The 14085-nt window shown below is 42.7% G+C and overlaps 1 protein-coding gene across 2 annotated transcripts in view; it reads right to left on the bottom strand.

Moving 5' to 3' along the window:
• Window positions 1-8801, bottom strand: part of RALBP1 (ralA binding protein 1) — a 65757-nt gene extending 56956 nt beyond the window's left edge. The window contains exon 1 of one of the 2 annotated variants that reach the window (XM_032293382.1): window positions 8610-8801. The gene's annotated coding sequence lies outside the window, so the exon portion shown is untranslated. The remainder of the gene's footprint in view (window positions 1-8609) is intronic. The other variant, XM_032293383.1, reaches the window with a different exon arrangement.
• Window positions 8802-14085: the final 5284 nt, after the last annotated feature.

Here is a 14085-nt window from a genome sequence, read left to right as displayed (position 1 = left end):
TGAGACAGAGTTTCGTTTTGCCACCCAGGCTGGAGGGCAATGGTTCGATCTCAGCTCAATGCAATCTCCCCCTACTGGAGATTCTCCTACAAGCGATTCTCCTGCCTCAGCCTCCTGAGTAGCTAGGATTACAGGTGCCTGCCACCACACCCAGCTAATTTTTGTAGATTTAGTAGAAATGGGGTTTCACCATGTTGACCAAGCTGGTCTTGAACTCCTGACCTCAGGTAATCCGCCCACCTCGGCCTCCCAAAGTGTTGGGATTACAGGCGTGAGCCACTATACCCAGCCCACACATTTCAATTTCAAAATGTACTACGAAGCTGCAATAATCAAAATGGCACATGGTACCTGGCACAAAGATAGCTATATCAATCAACAGAATCCAACCAAGAGTCCAGGGAAAAAAACCCAGACATTTGTGGTCAACAAATTTTCAACAAGGATGGCGGGACCACTCAATCAGGAAATAATGGTCTCTTCAACAGATGAGGATGGGACAAGTAGATTGACACATGCAAAAAAGTGCTCCCCACCCCCGGCCGGGCACAGTGGCTCACACCTGTGATCCCAGCACTTTGGGAAGCCAAATGGATGGATCACTTGAGGCCAGGAGTTTGAGACAAGCCTCGCCAACGTGGTGAAACCCCATCTCTACTAAAAATACAAAAATTGTCTGGGCATAGTAGCACATGCCTATAATCCCAGCTACTCGGGAGGCATAAGAATCATTTGAACCTGGGAGGCGGAGGTTGCAGTGACCTGACACTGGGCCACTGCACTCCAGCCTGAGTGACAGAGTGAGATTGTCTCAAAAAAAAAAAAAAAAAAAAAAAAAAAAAAAAAAGTGGACCCCTATCTCACACCATGTAAAAATATGGACCAATAACTGAAAATAAGAACTAAAACCACAGAACTCTTAGAAGAAAGAACGGAGTAAATCTTCAATCCTTGGATTTGGCAATGTAGATATGACACAAAAAGCCTGTGTAACAAATGAAAAAAGCAGATAAATTATACTGTAAAATTAAAACTTTTCATGTATCAAAAGGATATTAACAAGAAAGTAAAAAGACAAACCAGTAAACAGGAGAAGTATTTATAAACCATATAACTGATAAGCATTTGGTAACCAAACATACAAAGAACTCTTTTGATAACAAACAATACAATTTAAAAATAGACAAAGAACTTCAGTAGGTATTTCTCCAAAGAGAATACACAAATGGCCAATGAGCATATGAAAAGATGTTCAACATCTTACCTACCAAGGAAATGAAAATCTAACCCTCAATGTGATACCACGTCATACCCACTAAGATGGTTAAAATTTTAAAAAGAAAATGGCCAAGTATTGGCAAAGATGTAGAGAAATTGAAAAATTGGATTATAAAATGGTGTAGTCGCTTTGGGAAACAATTTGGCAGTTCCTCAAACTGTTAAACAAGAGTTACCACATGAGCTGTTTTCTGACAACACTTCTGACACCACATGTGGAAGTGTTTTTCCATACCAATAACCAGTTACCCAACTTTCCAGACACCAAGTGAATGCCCTATAATTCAATTCAATTCTAACACTAACTGCCCAGAGTTAATGTCAGACTCCACTGGCTCAGTTCTACAAGACTGCCCTCACTTCAGTCACCAGCCACAAGCTGCACATTGCCACCTGTACTTCTGACCAAACAGCTATAAATTGGGGTTCCCACAACCCCCTCCTCATGTTCAATAATTTGCAAAAACGGCTCACAAAAACTCAGGGAAACACTTTACTTATTTATGCCTATCAGCTCATTATAAAGGATATAAATAAACAACCAAATCAAAAGGCACAAGGGTGAGGCCCAGATGGGTTCCAAGTATGAGCTTCTGTCCCACGAGGTTGAAGCAACACCTTCCCAGCACAAGGACGAATTCACCAACCCAGAACCTCTCTGAAACCCACTGTTTAGAAGTTTTTATAGAGGTCCTATTTCATATGCATGATTGATCATATCACCTGCCACTGACTGTTAACTGAACTCAATATCCAGTCCTCACCACCACCTCACCCATCCAGGGGTGGGGCCGCAAGTTCCAATTCGCTAATCCACACAGTTGGTTCTTCTGGCAACCAGCTTCCATCCTCAAGTTGTCTAGGGGCCTACCAAGAATCACTTTTTAGCATAAATTCAGATGTGACTGAAAAAGACTTACTATGAATATCAAAATATGCTCTATTACCTCTATCATTCAGAAAGCTCCAAGGATCTTTGAAGTTCTGGGCTAAGAACCACAGACAAAGACCAAATATATATTTTTTATTGTATAATATCACACCCAGCAATTCCTACTCCTACTCCTAGGTATATACATAAGAGAAATGAAAACATATGCCCACACAAAAACTTGTACATGAATATTCACACCAGCATTATTCACAATAGCCAAAAAAGAGAAACAACTTAGATGTTCAACTGATAAATGGATAAATGAAATGTGGTATATCCAGATGAGAGTACTGTTTTGCAATAAAAAGAAATGAAGTACTAATATATCCTTCAATATGGATGAACCTTGAAAACATGCTAAGCGAAGGAAGGCAGTTACAAAAGATCATATATATGATTTCATTTATATGAAATATCCAGAATATCTGAAATATCAAGAGAGACAGAAAGTAGATTAATGGGGGTGGGGGAGTAGTGAGTGACTACTCCTAATGGGGAACAGGTTTTTTTGGGAAAGTAATGATAATGTTCTAAAATTAATTGTGGTGATGGCTGTACAACTCTGTATATACAGACTGTCCCCAACATATAATGTTTCAACTTGGGGTTTTTCAACTTTACAATGGTATCCATATAATCATTCTGTTTTTCACTTTCAGTATTCAGTAAATTACATGAGATATTCAACACTTTATTATAAAATAAACTTTGTGTTAGAGGATTCTGTAGGCTAATGTAAGTGTTCTGAGCATGTTTACAGTAGGCAAGGCTAAATATGATGTTGGGTGCACTAAATGCATTTTCCACTTACAATATTTTCAAATTACTATGGGTTTATCAGAATGTAACTGTCGTAAGTAGAGAAGCATCTGTACTAAAAACTAGTGAGGCTGGGTGTGACAGCTCATGTGTGTAATCCCAGGACTCTGGGAAACCAAAGCGAAGAAGGTGGATCACTTGAGCCCAGAAGTTTGAGACCAGTGTGAGCAATATGGTAAAACCCCATCTCTATAAAAAAATTAGCTGGGCATGGTGGCACATACCCATAGCCCTAGCTACTCAGGAGGCTGAAGTGGGAGAATCATCTGAGCCTGGGAAGTCAAGCTGCAGTGAGCTGTGACCACACCACTGCACTCCAGCCTGGGCGACAGAGCTGCGACAGAGACAGACTCTGTCTCAAAAAAAAAAATGAGTCACACAGACCAATGAATATATACATACATACATATCAATGCATTGTACAATTTAAAAGGGTGAATTTTATGGGTACGTGAATTATATTTCAATAAGGCTGTTTTAAAAAAGAAAAGCAGGTTCAAGCCTTTGCCATGTTAAAAATCTCTCTCAACCCTTTATCACCCTGCTACCACCTCTTTCTGTTCTCCCCTTCACAGCTAAAATCGATTTTAAATAATCTACGTAGGGCTGGGCGCGGTGGATCAAGCCTGTAATCCCAGCACTTTGGGAGGCCGAGGCGGGTGGATTACAAGGTCAAGAGATCGAGACCATCCTGGTCAACATGGTGAAACCCCGTCTCTACTAAAAATACAAAAAAAAATCAGCTGGGCATGGTGGCGCATGCCTGTAGTCCCAGCTACTCAGGAGGCTGAGGCAGGAGAATTGCCTGAACCCAGGAGGCGGAGGTTGCGGTGAGCCGAGATCGCGCCATTGCACTCCAGCCTGGGTAACAAGAGCGAAACTCCGTCTCAAAAAAAAAAAAAAAAAAAAAAAAATCTACGTAAGCTTTTCCACTCTCTAACCTCAACTACACGAAACCTAGCTCCTCCCCCAACCATTCTATCAAAACTGTTCTCACATAGGTATCAAATTGAATAACCTCCTTAATATCAAATCAACAGACTCTCAATAATCTTTGTTTTGCTCAACTTTTCAAAGCATTTAAAGTACGGCTTTCCTTGTTTTAGGCCAGGGTCTCACTCTGTCACCCCATGCTGCAATGCAGTGGCACAATCACAGCTCACTGCAGCCTCAACCTCCCAGGATCAAGCGATCATCCCACCTCAGCCTCCTGAGTAGCTGCGACCACAGGTATGCACCACCACACCTGGCTAATTTTTTTTTTTTTTTTTTTTTTTGCAGAGACACCAGTCTCCCTATATTGCCCAGACTGGTCTCAAACTCTCTGGCTCAAGCAATCCTCCCACCTCAGCTTCCCAAAGTGCTGGGATTACAGGCATGAGCTACTGTGTGGAGGCTTTCCTTTTTAAAAAAAAATATTAACTCATATTTTTTCTTGAGAGTTGATTGTGAAGTATAACTTCCTTTAAAAATGATGCCAGGCCAACACGGTGGCTGACACCTGTAATCTAGCACTTTGGAAGGCCAAGACAGGCAGATTGCTTGAGCCCAGGAATTCAAGACCAGCCTGGGCAACATGGCAAAATCCCATCCTTACCAAAAATAAAAAAATTAGCCAGGTGTGGTGGTATATGCCTGCAGTCCCAGCTACTCAGGAGGCTGAAGCAAGAGGATGACTTGAGCCCAAGAAGTGGAGGTTGTAGTGAGTTGTGATGGTGCCAGATCCCATTTTGGCTTCTATGACATTTTCTCATGATTTGTCTACATCTCTATCAAACACTTAGGAATTTCCTTTACCAGCTCTTCTTCTATCTGGCTTTAAATGTTCTTCACGGCCTATTTCCAAAATTATTTTATGTCAACAAACTCTAATTTGGTGTTATCTAAATCAAAGAATTCAGATACCGGCTGGGCGAGATGGCTTGCTGGGTGAGATGGCTCACGCCTGTAACCCCTGCACTTTGGGAGGCTGAGGCGGGTGGATCACAAGGTCAGGAGATCAAGACCATCCTGGCCAACATGGTGAAACTCTGTCTCTACTAAAACTACAAAAAAATTAGCTGGGTGTGGTGGTGTGTGCCTGTAATCCCAGCTACTCCAGAGGCTGAGGCAGAAGAATCGGTTGAACACGGGAGGTAGAGATTGCAGTGAACTGAGACTGTGCCACTGCACTCCAGCCTGGTGACAGAGCGAGACTTTATCTCAAAAAAAAAAAAAAAGAATTTAGATACCACTCATAATATAGCCTGCTACTTTGTACTCCAAATCCACATTCACAATTCCACAGCAGATGATTCCACCTGGATGTTTCACAGGTAACTTCCACTAAATATGTTCAAAAGCTAAAATAATGTTTCTCCTCAAATTTGCTTCTTTCTGAATTCCCCGTCTCAGTATATTTTACCATTGTCTATTCAATCACCCAAATTAAAATCCAAGTCATCTTATTCTATCATTTTCCCCTCACTCCCCATATCCAATTGTTGCTGAATTCTATGAATTCTACTTTCTAAATATTTCTATTAACCTCCTCCTCCATATTCCCTCTAACACTGCCTTAGTTTGGACCCTTATTTCTCACTTCAATTATTGCAAAAACCTCCTAACCAGTCTTTCTGCATCCATTCTTATCTTCTCTCCATCCCTTCTGAAATCCTTACTCTACAATTCCATAATGATCTTTCTAAAATAGAAATCTTGGCCAGGAATGGTGGTTTCCACCTGTAATCCCAGCACTTTGGGAGGCTGAGGCGGCTGGATTGCCTGAGCTCAAAGTTCAAGACCAGCCTGGGGTGACAAAGCAAAACCCCATCTCTACAAAAACACGCAAAAAATTAGCCAGGTGTGGTGGTGTACACTTGTGGTCCCAGCTACTCGTGAGGCTGAGGTGGGAGGATCGCTGGAGCCTGGGAAGTTGAGGCTGCAGTAAACCATGATGGAGTGCAATGAGTGCCACTGCATTTCATCCTGAGTGACAGACTGAGACCTTCTCTCAAAAGAAATTTAAAAATTAAAAAATAAAATAAAAATCATATCCTGTCTCTTTTTTCATTAAAATACATACACCCTATTATTACCTATAGGAAAAAACGGTAAGGTCCTTGGAATGGCATGCAATACTTTTGAAGATCTGTGCAACCTCATCTTCTGCTACTTACCACAACAACTAATGCTACAGCTACAGAAAACAAATTTCCATTCTCAAAAGTGTTCCATGTTCTTTCTTTTTTTGTCTTTTTCTTTTTTCCTTTTTGTGGAGAACAGGGTCTCACTATATTGCTCAGGCAGGTCTCAAACTCCTGGGCTCAAGCTATCCTCCTGCCTCTACCTCCCTAAAGCTGGGAATACAGGTGTGAGCCGCTGCATCCGGTGTTCCATCACGTTCTTTCTCACCTACATGTCTCTGTCTACCTTTCCCTCTGCAAGTTCCTGCCCCACCCCAGCCCCAACCTCCCAATTTCTGCATCAGTCATGAGTAAGCCTGCTTTAAGCTTAAGGACATAAGTATACAGTACCTAGTAACAGTGCCAGACATATAGCAGAGGGTTAAAAATGGGCTGAGCTGACTTAGGTCTTTTCTTCGTCCTCTCAGTGACTTCTATTTGCTTATAAGATAAAACTGCAATTACTTCGATGGTCTACAAGACTATCCACAATTTGGTCTGCCTGTCTCCCCAGTTTCAGGTCTTGCCACCACTCTGTATTATATTTGCTATTTTTGCAGATGCTACTCTGTAATTTTAGACTCTCATGTTTTTTCACACACTGCTCCTTCTACCTAAATGCCCATTCTTTCTATGCCTGTACACTTGTTATTTACATCACCATCTATATATAGTTTTTCCTTACAGCTTCCCCCTTCTTCAGCTATCCTTTTCTTCATTTTAAGAAACCACTAACTCCTTAGAACATCCACTATACCCTCATCTGTTCTTCAATAAACACAATCTTGTACTTGTTGACAATTAAAGAGATAAGGTTCAACTACCCTAAACGCAGGGACATTGCCTTATTTATCTTTAAGTCCTCTTCGCCTGAGCACAATACTTTCTACATAGCAATTCCTGTATTCTACATAATCTGCATTTTTCCTTATTCCCTCTTACATATACTAAGTTTCTATAGGGATCTTCTTTCAAAACAGAAAGAGCATTCTTTTAGATTACATTCTGGGCCCGATTTCTTCTTGCCAAGCAAACAACCATGAAACTATAACTTTACAAATTAAAGTTATTATACGCTTTCTGATACCACTTTCCATTCTAAATTAGGGGAGAAATCCATATTTTGAAGAGACAGCAAACTAAGTTGTATTACATTGTTTCAAGTTACCTTGTTTAAAGAGTTACTTCTGAAAAGCTACTGTTAACTAACCTACCCCACTCATCTACCAGATGCTCTGAATGAAAAGTGGGAACCATTCTACTGACTTTCCTACCCTTACTACCACCACTCCAGCTTACAGTAATTATTCATTTTCAGAAAGACAGAAAGGAGTTATCAAATCACCAAAATAACTCTAAAAACAGAAAGTGATCTTTCTTATTCAGTCCCATTTATTCATTTAGAAGTGCTGTCTCTCTGAGCACCAAACCAAAACCTTATCACAAGTTCAATATTTCGTGAATAACTGCCAAGTATGATGGAATGCTCCCCAAAGTATTGCAGCATTAGAACATGACCACTCCACTAAGTCAAAAATTCAGCGAAAGCTTTTCTAACAAGGATAGATGGTGCGCTAACTAAACGCCAAACGGCTGCACTTCCTGTACATGCACGTTCAAAATACCTCGAAATAACATGCTAGGGATCTTGAAGAACTGTACTAGGCCTTGCTCAAGAGGAAGAAGGCTTTATAATACTGAATCCTCAAAACTTGAAACAGCAGAATTACTTCAGGGAAGTCGGAGGTGTGAAATAATTCTGTAAAACCTGTTTCACTCTCACAACGATCAGTTTTCTAAAAAGAGAGAGAAAGCTGACCTCAATTAAGAGCATTTTGGCACAGACATGAGTTGTGAAAGAACTCTCAACTTCAGGTCCCTTCATTCCCAATGAAACCTGAAGGAAGGACCGCAGCACCCAAGGGCGCCCACTGCTCAGTGCCAGCGGAGAGCGACACCAGGAGCCTGTCCTGGTTCGCTGGGGAAACCCCAAAGCCCGGCTACTATGCCGGGCACGACCCACCAGCCGTGAGGGCTGGATCCCCTCGTCTCCGTCCAGGCTCCCCCAAGAGCTCCCCCGAGGCCTGGAGACTACGGAGGAGACTCAGCTACTAACTCTCCGCCCCCGGTCCCCGAGAGCACCACAAACGCGGACGCCGCGAAGGGAGGCCCTTCGGCCAGAGGGAGTGACAAACGGCCAGGTGGGCGAGAACTGGGGCGAAGCCTTCCCGGGAGGAACCGACGCCGGGGGCAGCCACGCCCCCCACCCCCAACTTCAAACCGGAGCGCGGCGAGCGCCGAGCCCCACACGCTGCCTGACAGACGAGGGCGCGAGGCCGGCGCGGGAGAGGGCTCCTCGGGCACGCCAGGGACATCGCCGCGACCCTCGCACGCGACAGCTCCCTATGACTAACCTGTACCTGCCGCCGCGCGACCGCCCGCCCCGCCGCAGCCGCCACCTCTTCGTGCTCACGCTGCCGCCGCAGCCACCGCAGCCGCCTCCTGCGCTGCGCCCCAGGCGGGCCTCGGGCGCCCCATTCCCACCCCGCCCAGCCTCCGCCTGTTTACAATGATTGGGACAGAACGAGACGAGCCGGTCCAGCGCGCAAGCGCACTCCCTCCTCCCGCCGCAGCCGGCTTCCCGGGTCCTCCTCTCCGCTCTGACGGCTGAAGCCGTCAAGGGCAGGCGCCCTATGCCCTCGCGCGGGGCGCGCTGGGAGGCGTAGTTCCTGCGACCCCCGGCATCCAGTCAGCCCGAAGGCCTCTCGCCAAGCAAGCAAACTACAACACCCAGGAGGCATAGCGCCTCCTTCGTCCTGGGCTCGCTGAGCTGACAGACTGAGGGAGAGCGCGAGAGAACGCGCCGAGCGCTAGTGCTCTGCAGGCGCCTGCGCAGTCGCTGGCCTTGCAGGACCCCAGGACTGGCTCTTACCCTGGTGTGGTGCTGGCGAGGGTGATTTGCGGGCATCTGCTGCCACGGCCTTGAGGACAGAAAGAGCTTTCCTCTCCACGCTCTGGCCAGCCTGCGCCTCAGCTACTAAAGTTGAGAGCTTTATTTGTGCCAGCGTGCTTCAGTCGTTCCAACCAGTTAAACCAGCCTGGGGGCCGTCCGGCCTGCCGCTGGGTGGGGCGGCTGCCCCCGCCTTCGACTGGGTGTGGGATTGGAGGAAGGAGCGTCTTGGGCCTGTAGGGAGAGACGGGAATAAAGCTCGGTCGGGAGCATCCACAGAATTCCTGAAGCGGGTGTTGGCTCCTGTGGGGACTTGGAATAGACGGCCCTTCTCTGTCACTCGCATTCCTACGTGCAGGACTCTCTGGAACTTAGGTTGCCCATTAGATTGGCCGCTGCTATCCATCTTGCTCTCTTGCTCCCACACCAGCTTTCCTCAAAGCAGGCAGTAAATTTGTCCCTAATACTCTGTGCTCCCTACCCAGTAAAGTTCAACCCCAGGGGTCTTAACACAGGGGCCTCCCACCAGTGGATACGGGATGGTCTTTGACTTTCGGAAAAGCCTTCTCAGGGCCCCTCGCAGTAGAACAGTCTCCTCTGATCTCTGGGTTGGACGGGTAAGCATGGCAGTGATAATTTCCTGCCTGTGACGGCACTGATTGGGCCGCAGTAGAGGAGTAGGGGGAGATTTTTACTGAGGCAATTGCTGATGGACTTGTTTCCTGCATCATCAAGTGGCCTACCCAAAGATGGGGGTGTGAAAGAGAAGAAATGAGAAATGGAAAGGGAGAAAGAGCTGGCAGAATGAAGACTGTGGTTTTATTTGGAGGCCATGGTTTTTGCAGCTCTTTAAGTGCTGTGAGCATGTGAGCCTGAGTAGGTGAGCCTATTCATTAATTCATTATTTGGAGCCAACGTGTAGATATAGAATATATTTGTTGACTGCCTCTCGAGCATTTACTCCTCCCATTTTAGCCTCACAACCATTCCCTCTAGCAACAGAGATGGTCACAAACCCAATCAGAAACAATGAACCCACAAAGACTTGGGTTGGGGCTTCTAGTAAACTGTAGCTCCTTGCCTCTCTAGTATGGTGTAAGTATATGACGTCTAGAAATATGGCAACCGTTTTCCTCCAATGAGGGGAAACCCTAGAGAGATGAGAGTTCAGAGGGAAGGCAACAGTAGAGCCTGAGGTTGAAGTCAGTACTGTCACATGAGTGCGGGAAAGATAGAGAAGAACCTTGTGTTTGGGGCGTGGTTTGAGCTGCAGTATCAAACCTCACCTGTTTGATTCTATGTACTATCCTATAGACTATTCGGGATTGTGAGCAAGGGCCATTTTACAGACTATCCAGAATTGTGAGCCACAAATTTCCTGTGTTGTTTAAGCCGGTTCATATTAAAATTCTAAAAGTCCTAACTAATTCAGTTGGATTTCTTTTACATGACACTGAAAAGTCCTATTATAGGTTCCTACATAAAAAACTGTGGAAGGGACGTTCATCTATGGCTGTGTGGCATAGTCAGCAATTCTCTGCACACAAAAATCAGTATTAAACTGGACAAAATTGGCAAAACAACCATTTCAGATCACTGGAAATCAGATACAGAAAACAATTTGAGAAGCATCTATTCTTGAAAAACTGCTAGAACTTCTAGCAGAAACAATAGATGTCTGTAGCCTTCGGGCCTGAGGCTGCTTCTCTCCCACCCTGTTGCACCAGAACTGCAGTTTTGCCAGCGTGGGTAGGACTAGCCAAGAAAACTAGCAGCTTTGCTGCTGAAGGGAAGGACTCAATTTGTGGTGGGAGGTAAAAAACCCAAGGCTTTTCCAACTAAAAGTGACAAACTTATATGGAAATGAACAAGGCAAACCCACAACTGTGCTTACCTGAGGTTACAGTCCTGGGTGGGGCAAATGGCAAACCAGTCAAAAACATGTAACAGGGAGATTTTAGAAATAAGGGTCACTGAAGTGTTATGGTCACACCACTGCACTCCAGTGTGTACTTTTCAACTGTAAAAATATCATTTATTCTTTTTTATATAGAGTCTACTTCCCCACAGAAATCCTCTATTTGTTAATTAAGTCTCCACATGTCTCTGACTGATTGGGAAACTATGCATCTGCCTGGGGTTGACCCAAGAGACCTGTGAAAAAGTGAAAGTGAAGGAAGGCTTGAGAACTGGTGGCAACTGTGAATGTATTCCTCAATCCACACACAGATTGATTAGCAGAGGGAAGAAGACTCATAAACTCAAGGTGTTTGAGTACAACCACTGCTAAATCATTGACTGGCCACAGCTATACAGACACAGGGACAAAGCCCAGAAAGGCAGGGTAAAAATCAAAATGTTAATTTAAAAAACAGAGCAAAGATACCAGCAGCCACAGGCTATACAGAGACAGGTTTTAAATCTGTGTAAATCTAGGAAGATAAATTAAAAAAAGAAATAACACCAACAAAACTAAGAAAAATAAAACATCTAGAGTTGCTGCAATATATAAAATATCTACTTTTCAACCAGCAATTATGGTTCATGCCAATGTTCTGTTAAATGTCACCCACTCTGAGGAAGAAAATAGCAATCAGTAGAAACAGACGCATTGGGTTCAGATATTGGATTCAGACGCAAACTCTTGAAAGTAGCTTTTACAATTATGTTTTAAAAATTAAACATTTTTCAAAAAATTAAAGGAAAATATGAGAATTATTTAACATATAAAGGATATCAATAGGGAAATAGGTTCTATAAAAAAGAAATAAATGAAATTTTCTAGAGTTGAAAAATATAGTAAGAGAAATAGAAATTGTATTATATAATCTCTGATTTGAGATGGCAAAAAAAAAAAAGTATACTTGTAGAGAAACTATCCTATTCAAAAAACAGAGAAAAATCTGAAGCTAAAGAAGAGAAATAATGACACATCTATAAAAGAAAGGATATTTTTAGCAATAAGCTAGACTCAAGGACATAGACTATAGCTTTAAATAGAAAAAGGAAAAACAGAGAATGTAAATTAGTACAACCACTATGGAAAACAGTATGGAGTTTCCTTAAAGAACTAAAAATAAAAACTACCGTTCTATCTAGCAATCCCACTACTGGGTAACTATGCTAAGGAAAATAAGTCATTATAGGAAAAGCACATGCACATGAATGTTTATAGGAGCACAATTTGCAATTCAAAAGATGTAGAACCAACCTCAGTTCCCATCAGCCAATGAGTGGGTAAAGAAAATGTGGCATATATACACCATGGAATGCTACTCAGCCATAAGAAGGAACAAAACAATGTCTTTTGCATCAACTTGGATGAAGCTAGAGGTCATTATTCTAAGTGAAGTAACTCAGGAATGGAAAACCAAATATCGCGTGTTCTTATTTATATGTGAGAGCTAAGCTATGAGAAAGCAAAGGCATAAGAATGATATAATGGACTTCGGGGACTTGGGGTGGGGCAGGGAAGAAGGTTGGGAGGAAGGTGAGGGATAAAAGACTACATATTGGGTACACTGCTTGGGATGCAGGTGCCCAAAAATGTTAGAAATGACCACTAAAGAACTTATCCACATAACCAAAAACCACCTGTACTCCCAAAACTGTTGAAATAAAATAAAAATTATTTAAAAAGAATACCTATATAAAGAAAGCATGCAAACAAACAAAAATCTTATAATTTTACCTGCATATACATAACCATTAATAATAGCTTGGTATATCTCTCAGCCTTTGGAGTGTGTATGTATATTTTTGAGCATAATGTTTTATTTCATTTGCTAAAACTAATGAAACCTAAATTTGGATTATCGAAACAAAAATCAACTGCAGAAAAGCCCAATTTTACTAGATTAAATATTGGTAGGATCGTTGAGGGGGGTGGATTGTGGGTTTTTTACTGTTTTGGGTTTTTTGTTTGTTTGTTTTGTTTTGCTATGTGATATTCAGGAACCATCACTTAATGAATTTGACAGATAAAGTCTGAACTTATATATTGGTAGGGAAATAAGCCAATGATTTGAATTACTTATCTATACAGAAGAAACAGTTTTAAGATTTAAGACCATATGAAATAAACTGGGCTAAACTAAAAAAGAAAGAATTAATAAGAGGAAGAGCATGGTAGCACTTTTTATATTAGAGATCATATGTAAATATCAGGTGTAAAATATTAAATTTTACCAGAGAATTAAGCAAATTTTACCAGAGAATGAAACAAATTATTACATAATAGAGAATCACAAACCAAAATTAATGATATTTACCTAATAAAAAAAGCTCTGGTTGACAATAAAAAATAATAAGAGAAAGTGAGAGAGAAGAGCCTCAGAGACCTGTAAAATTATGTCAGATGTCCTAACATACATGAAGTGAGAGTTCCAGAAAGATAGGAGAGGGAGAAAAGAGGGCCAAAAAAAAAAACCTACAACAATAAGAAGTTCAAATGAACACAAAGTAAGATCACACAAAAAAACTGCACCTAAATACATCATAATAAAACTGCTGGCCGGGCGTGGTGGCTCAAGCCTGTAATCCCAGCACTTTGGGAGGCCGAGGCGGGTGGATCACGAGGTCAAGAGATCGAGACCATCCTGGTCAACATGGTGAAACCCCGTCTCTACTAAAAATACAAAAAATTAGTTGGGCATGGTGGTGCGTGCCTGTAATCCCAGCTACTCAGGAGGCTGAGGCAGGAGAATTGCCTGAACCCAGGAGGCGGAGGTTGCGGGAGATCGCGCCATTGCACTCCAGCCTGGGTAACATGAGTGAAACTCCGACTAAAAAAAAAAAAAACAAAAACAAAAAAAAAAAACTGCTGAAAGCCAAGAACGAAAAGGAAAATCCTGAAAGTGGCAAAAGAAAAATGAGTCATCAGCACAGGAAGAAAACAATATGACACAGAGCTGACTTCTCATCAGCAACACAGAGATCAT

Source organism: Sapajus apella, unplaced genomic scaffold, assembly GCF_009761245.1.
Source record: "Sapajus apella isolate SASKATOON/1434 unplaced genomic scaffold, GSC_monkey_1.0 scaffold29, whole genome shotgun sequence".
In the NCBI taxonomy this organism is placed as follows: domain Eukaryota; kingdom Metazoa; phylum Chordata; class Mammalia; order Primates; family Cebidae; genus Sapajus; species Sapajus apella.
The sequence above is the reverse complement of the archived record's forward strand: the minus strand, read 5'-3'. Positions and strand labels throughout refer to the sequence as shown.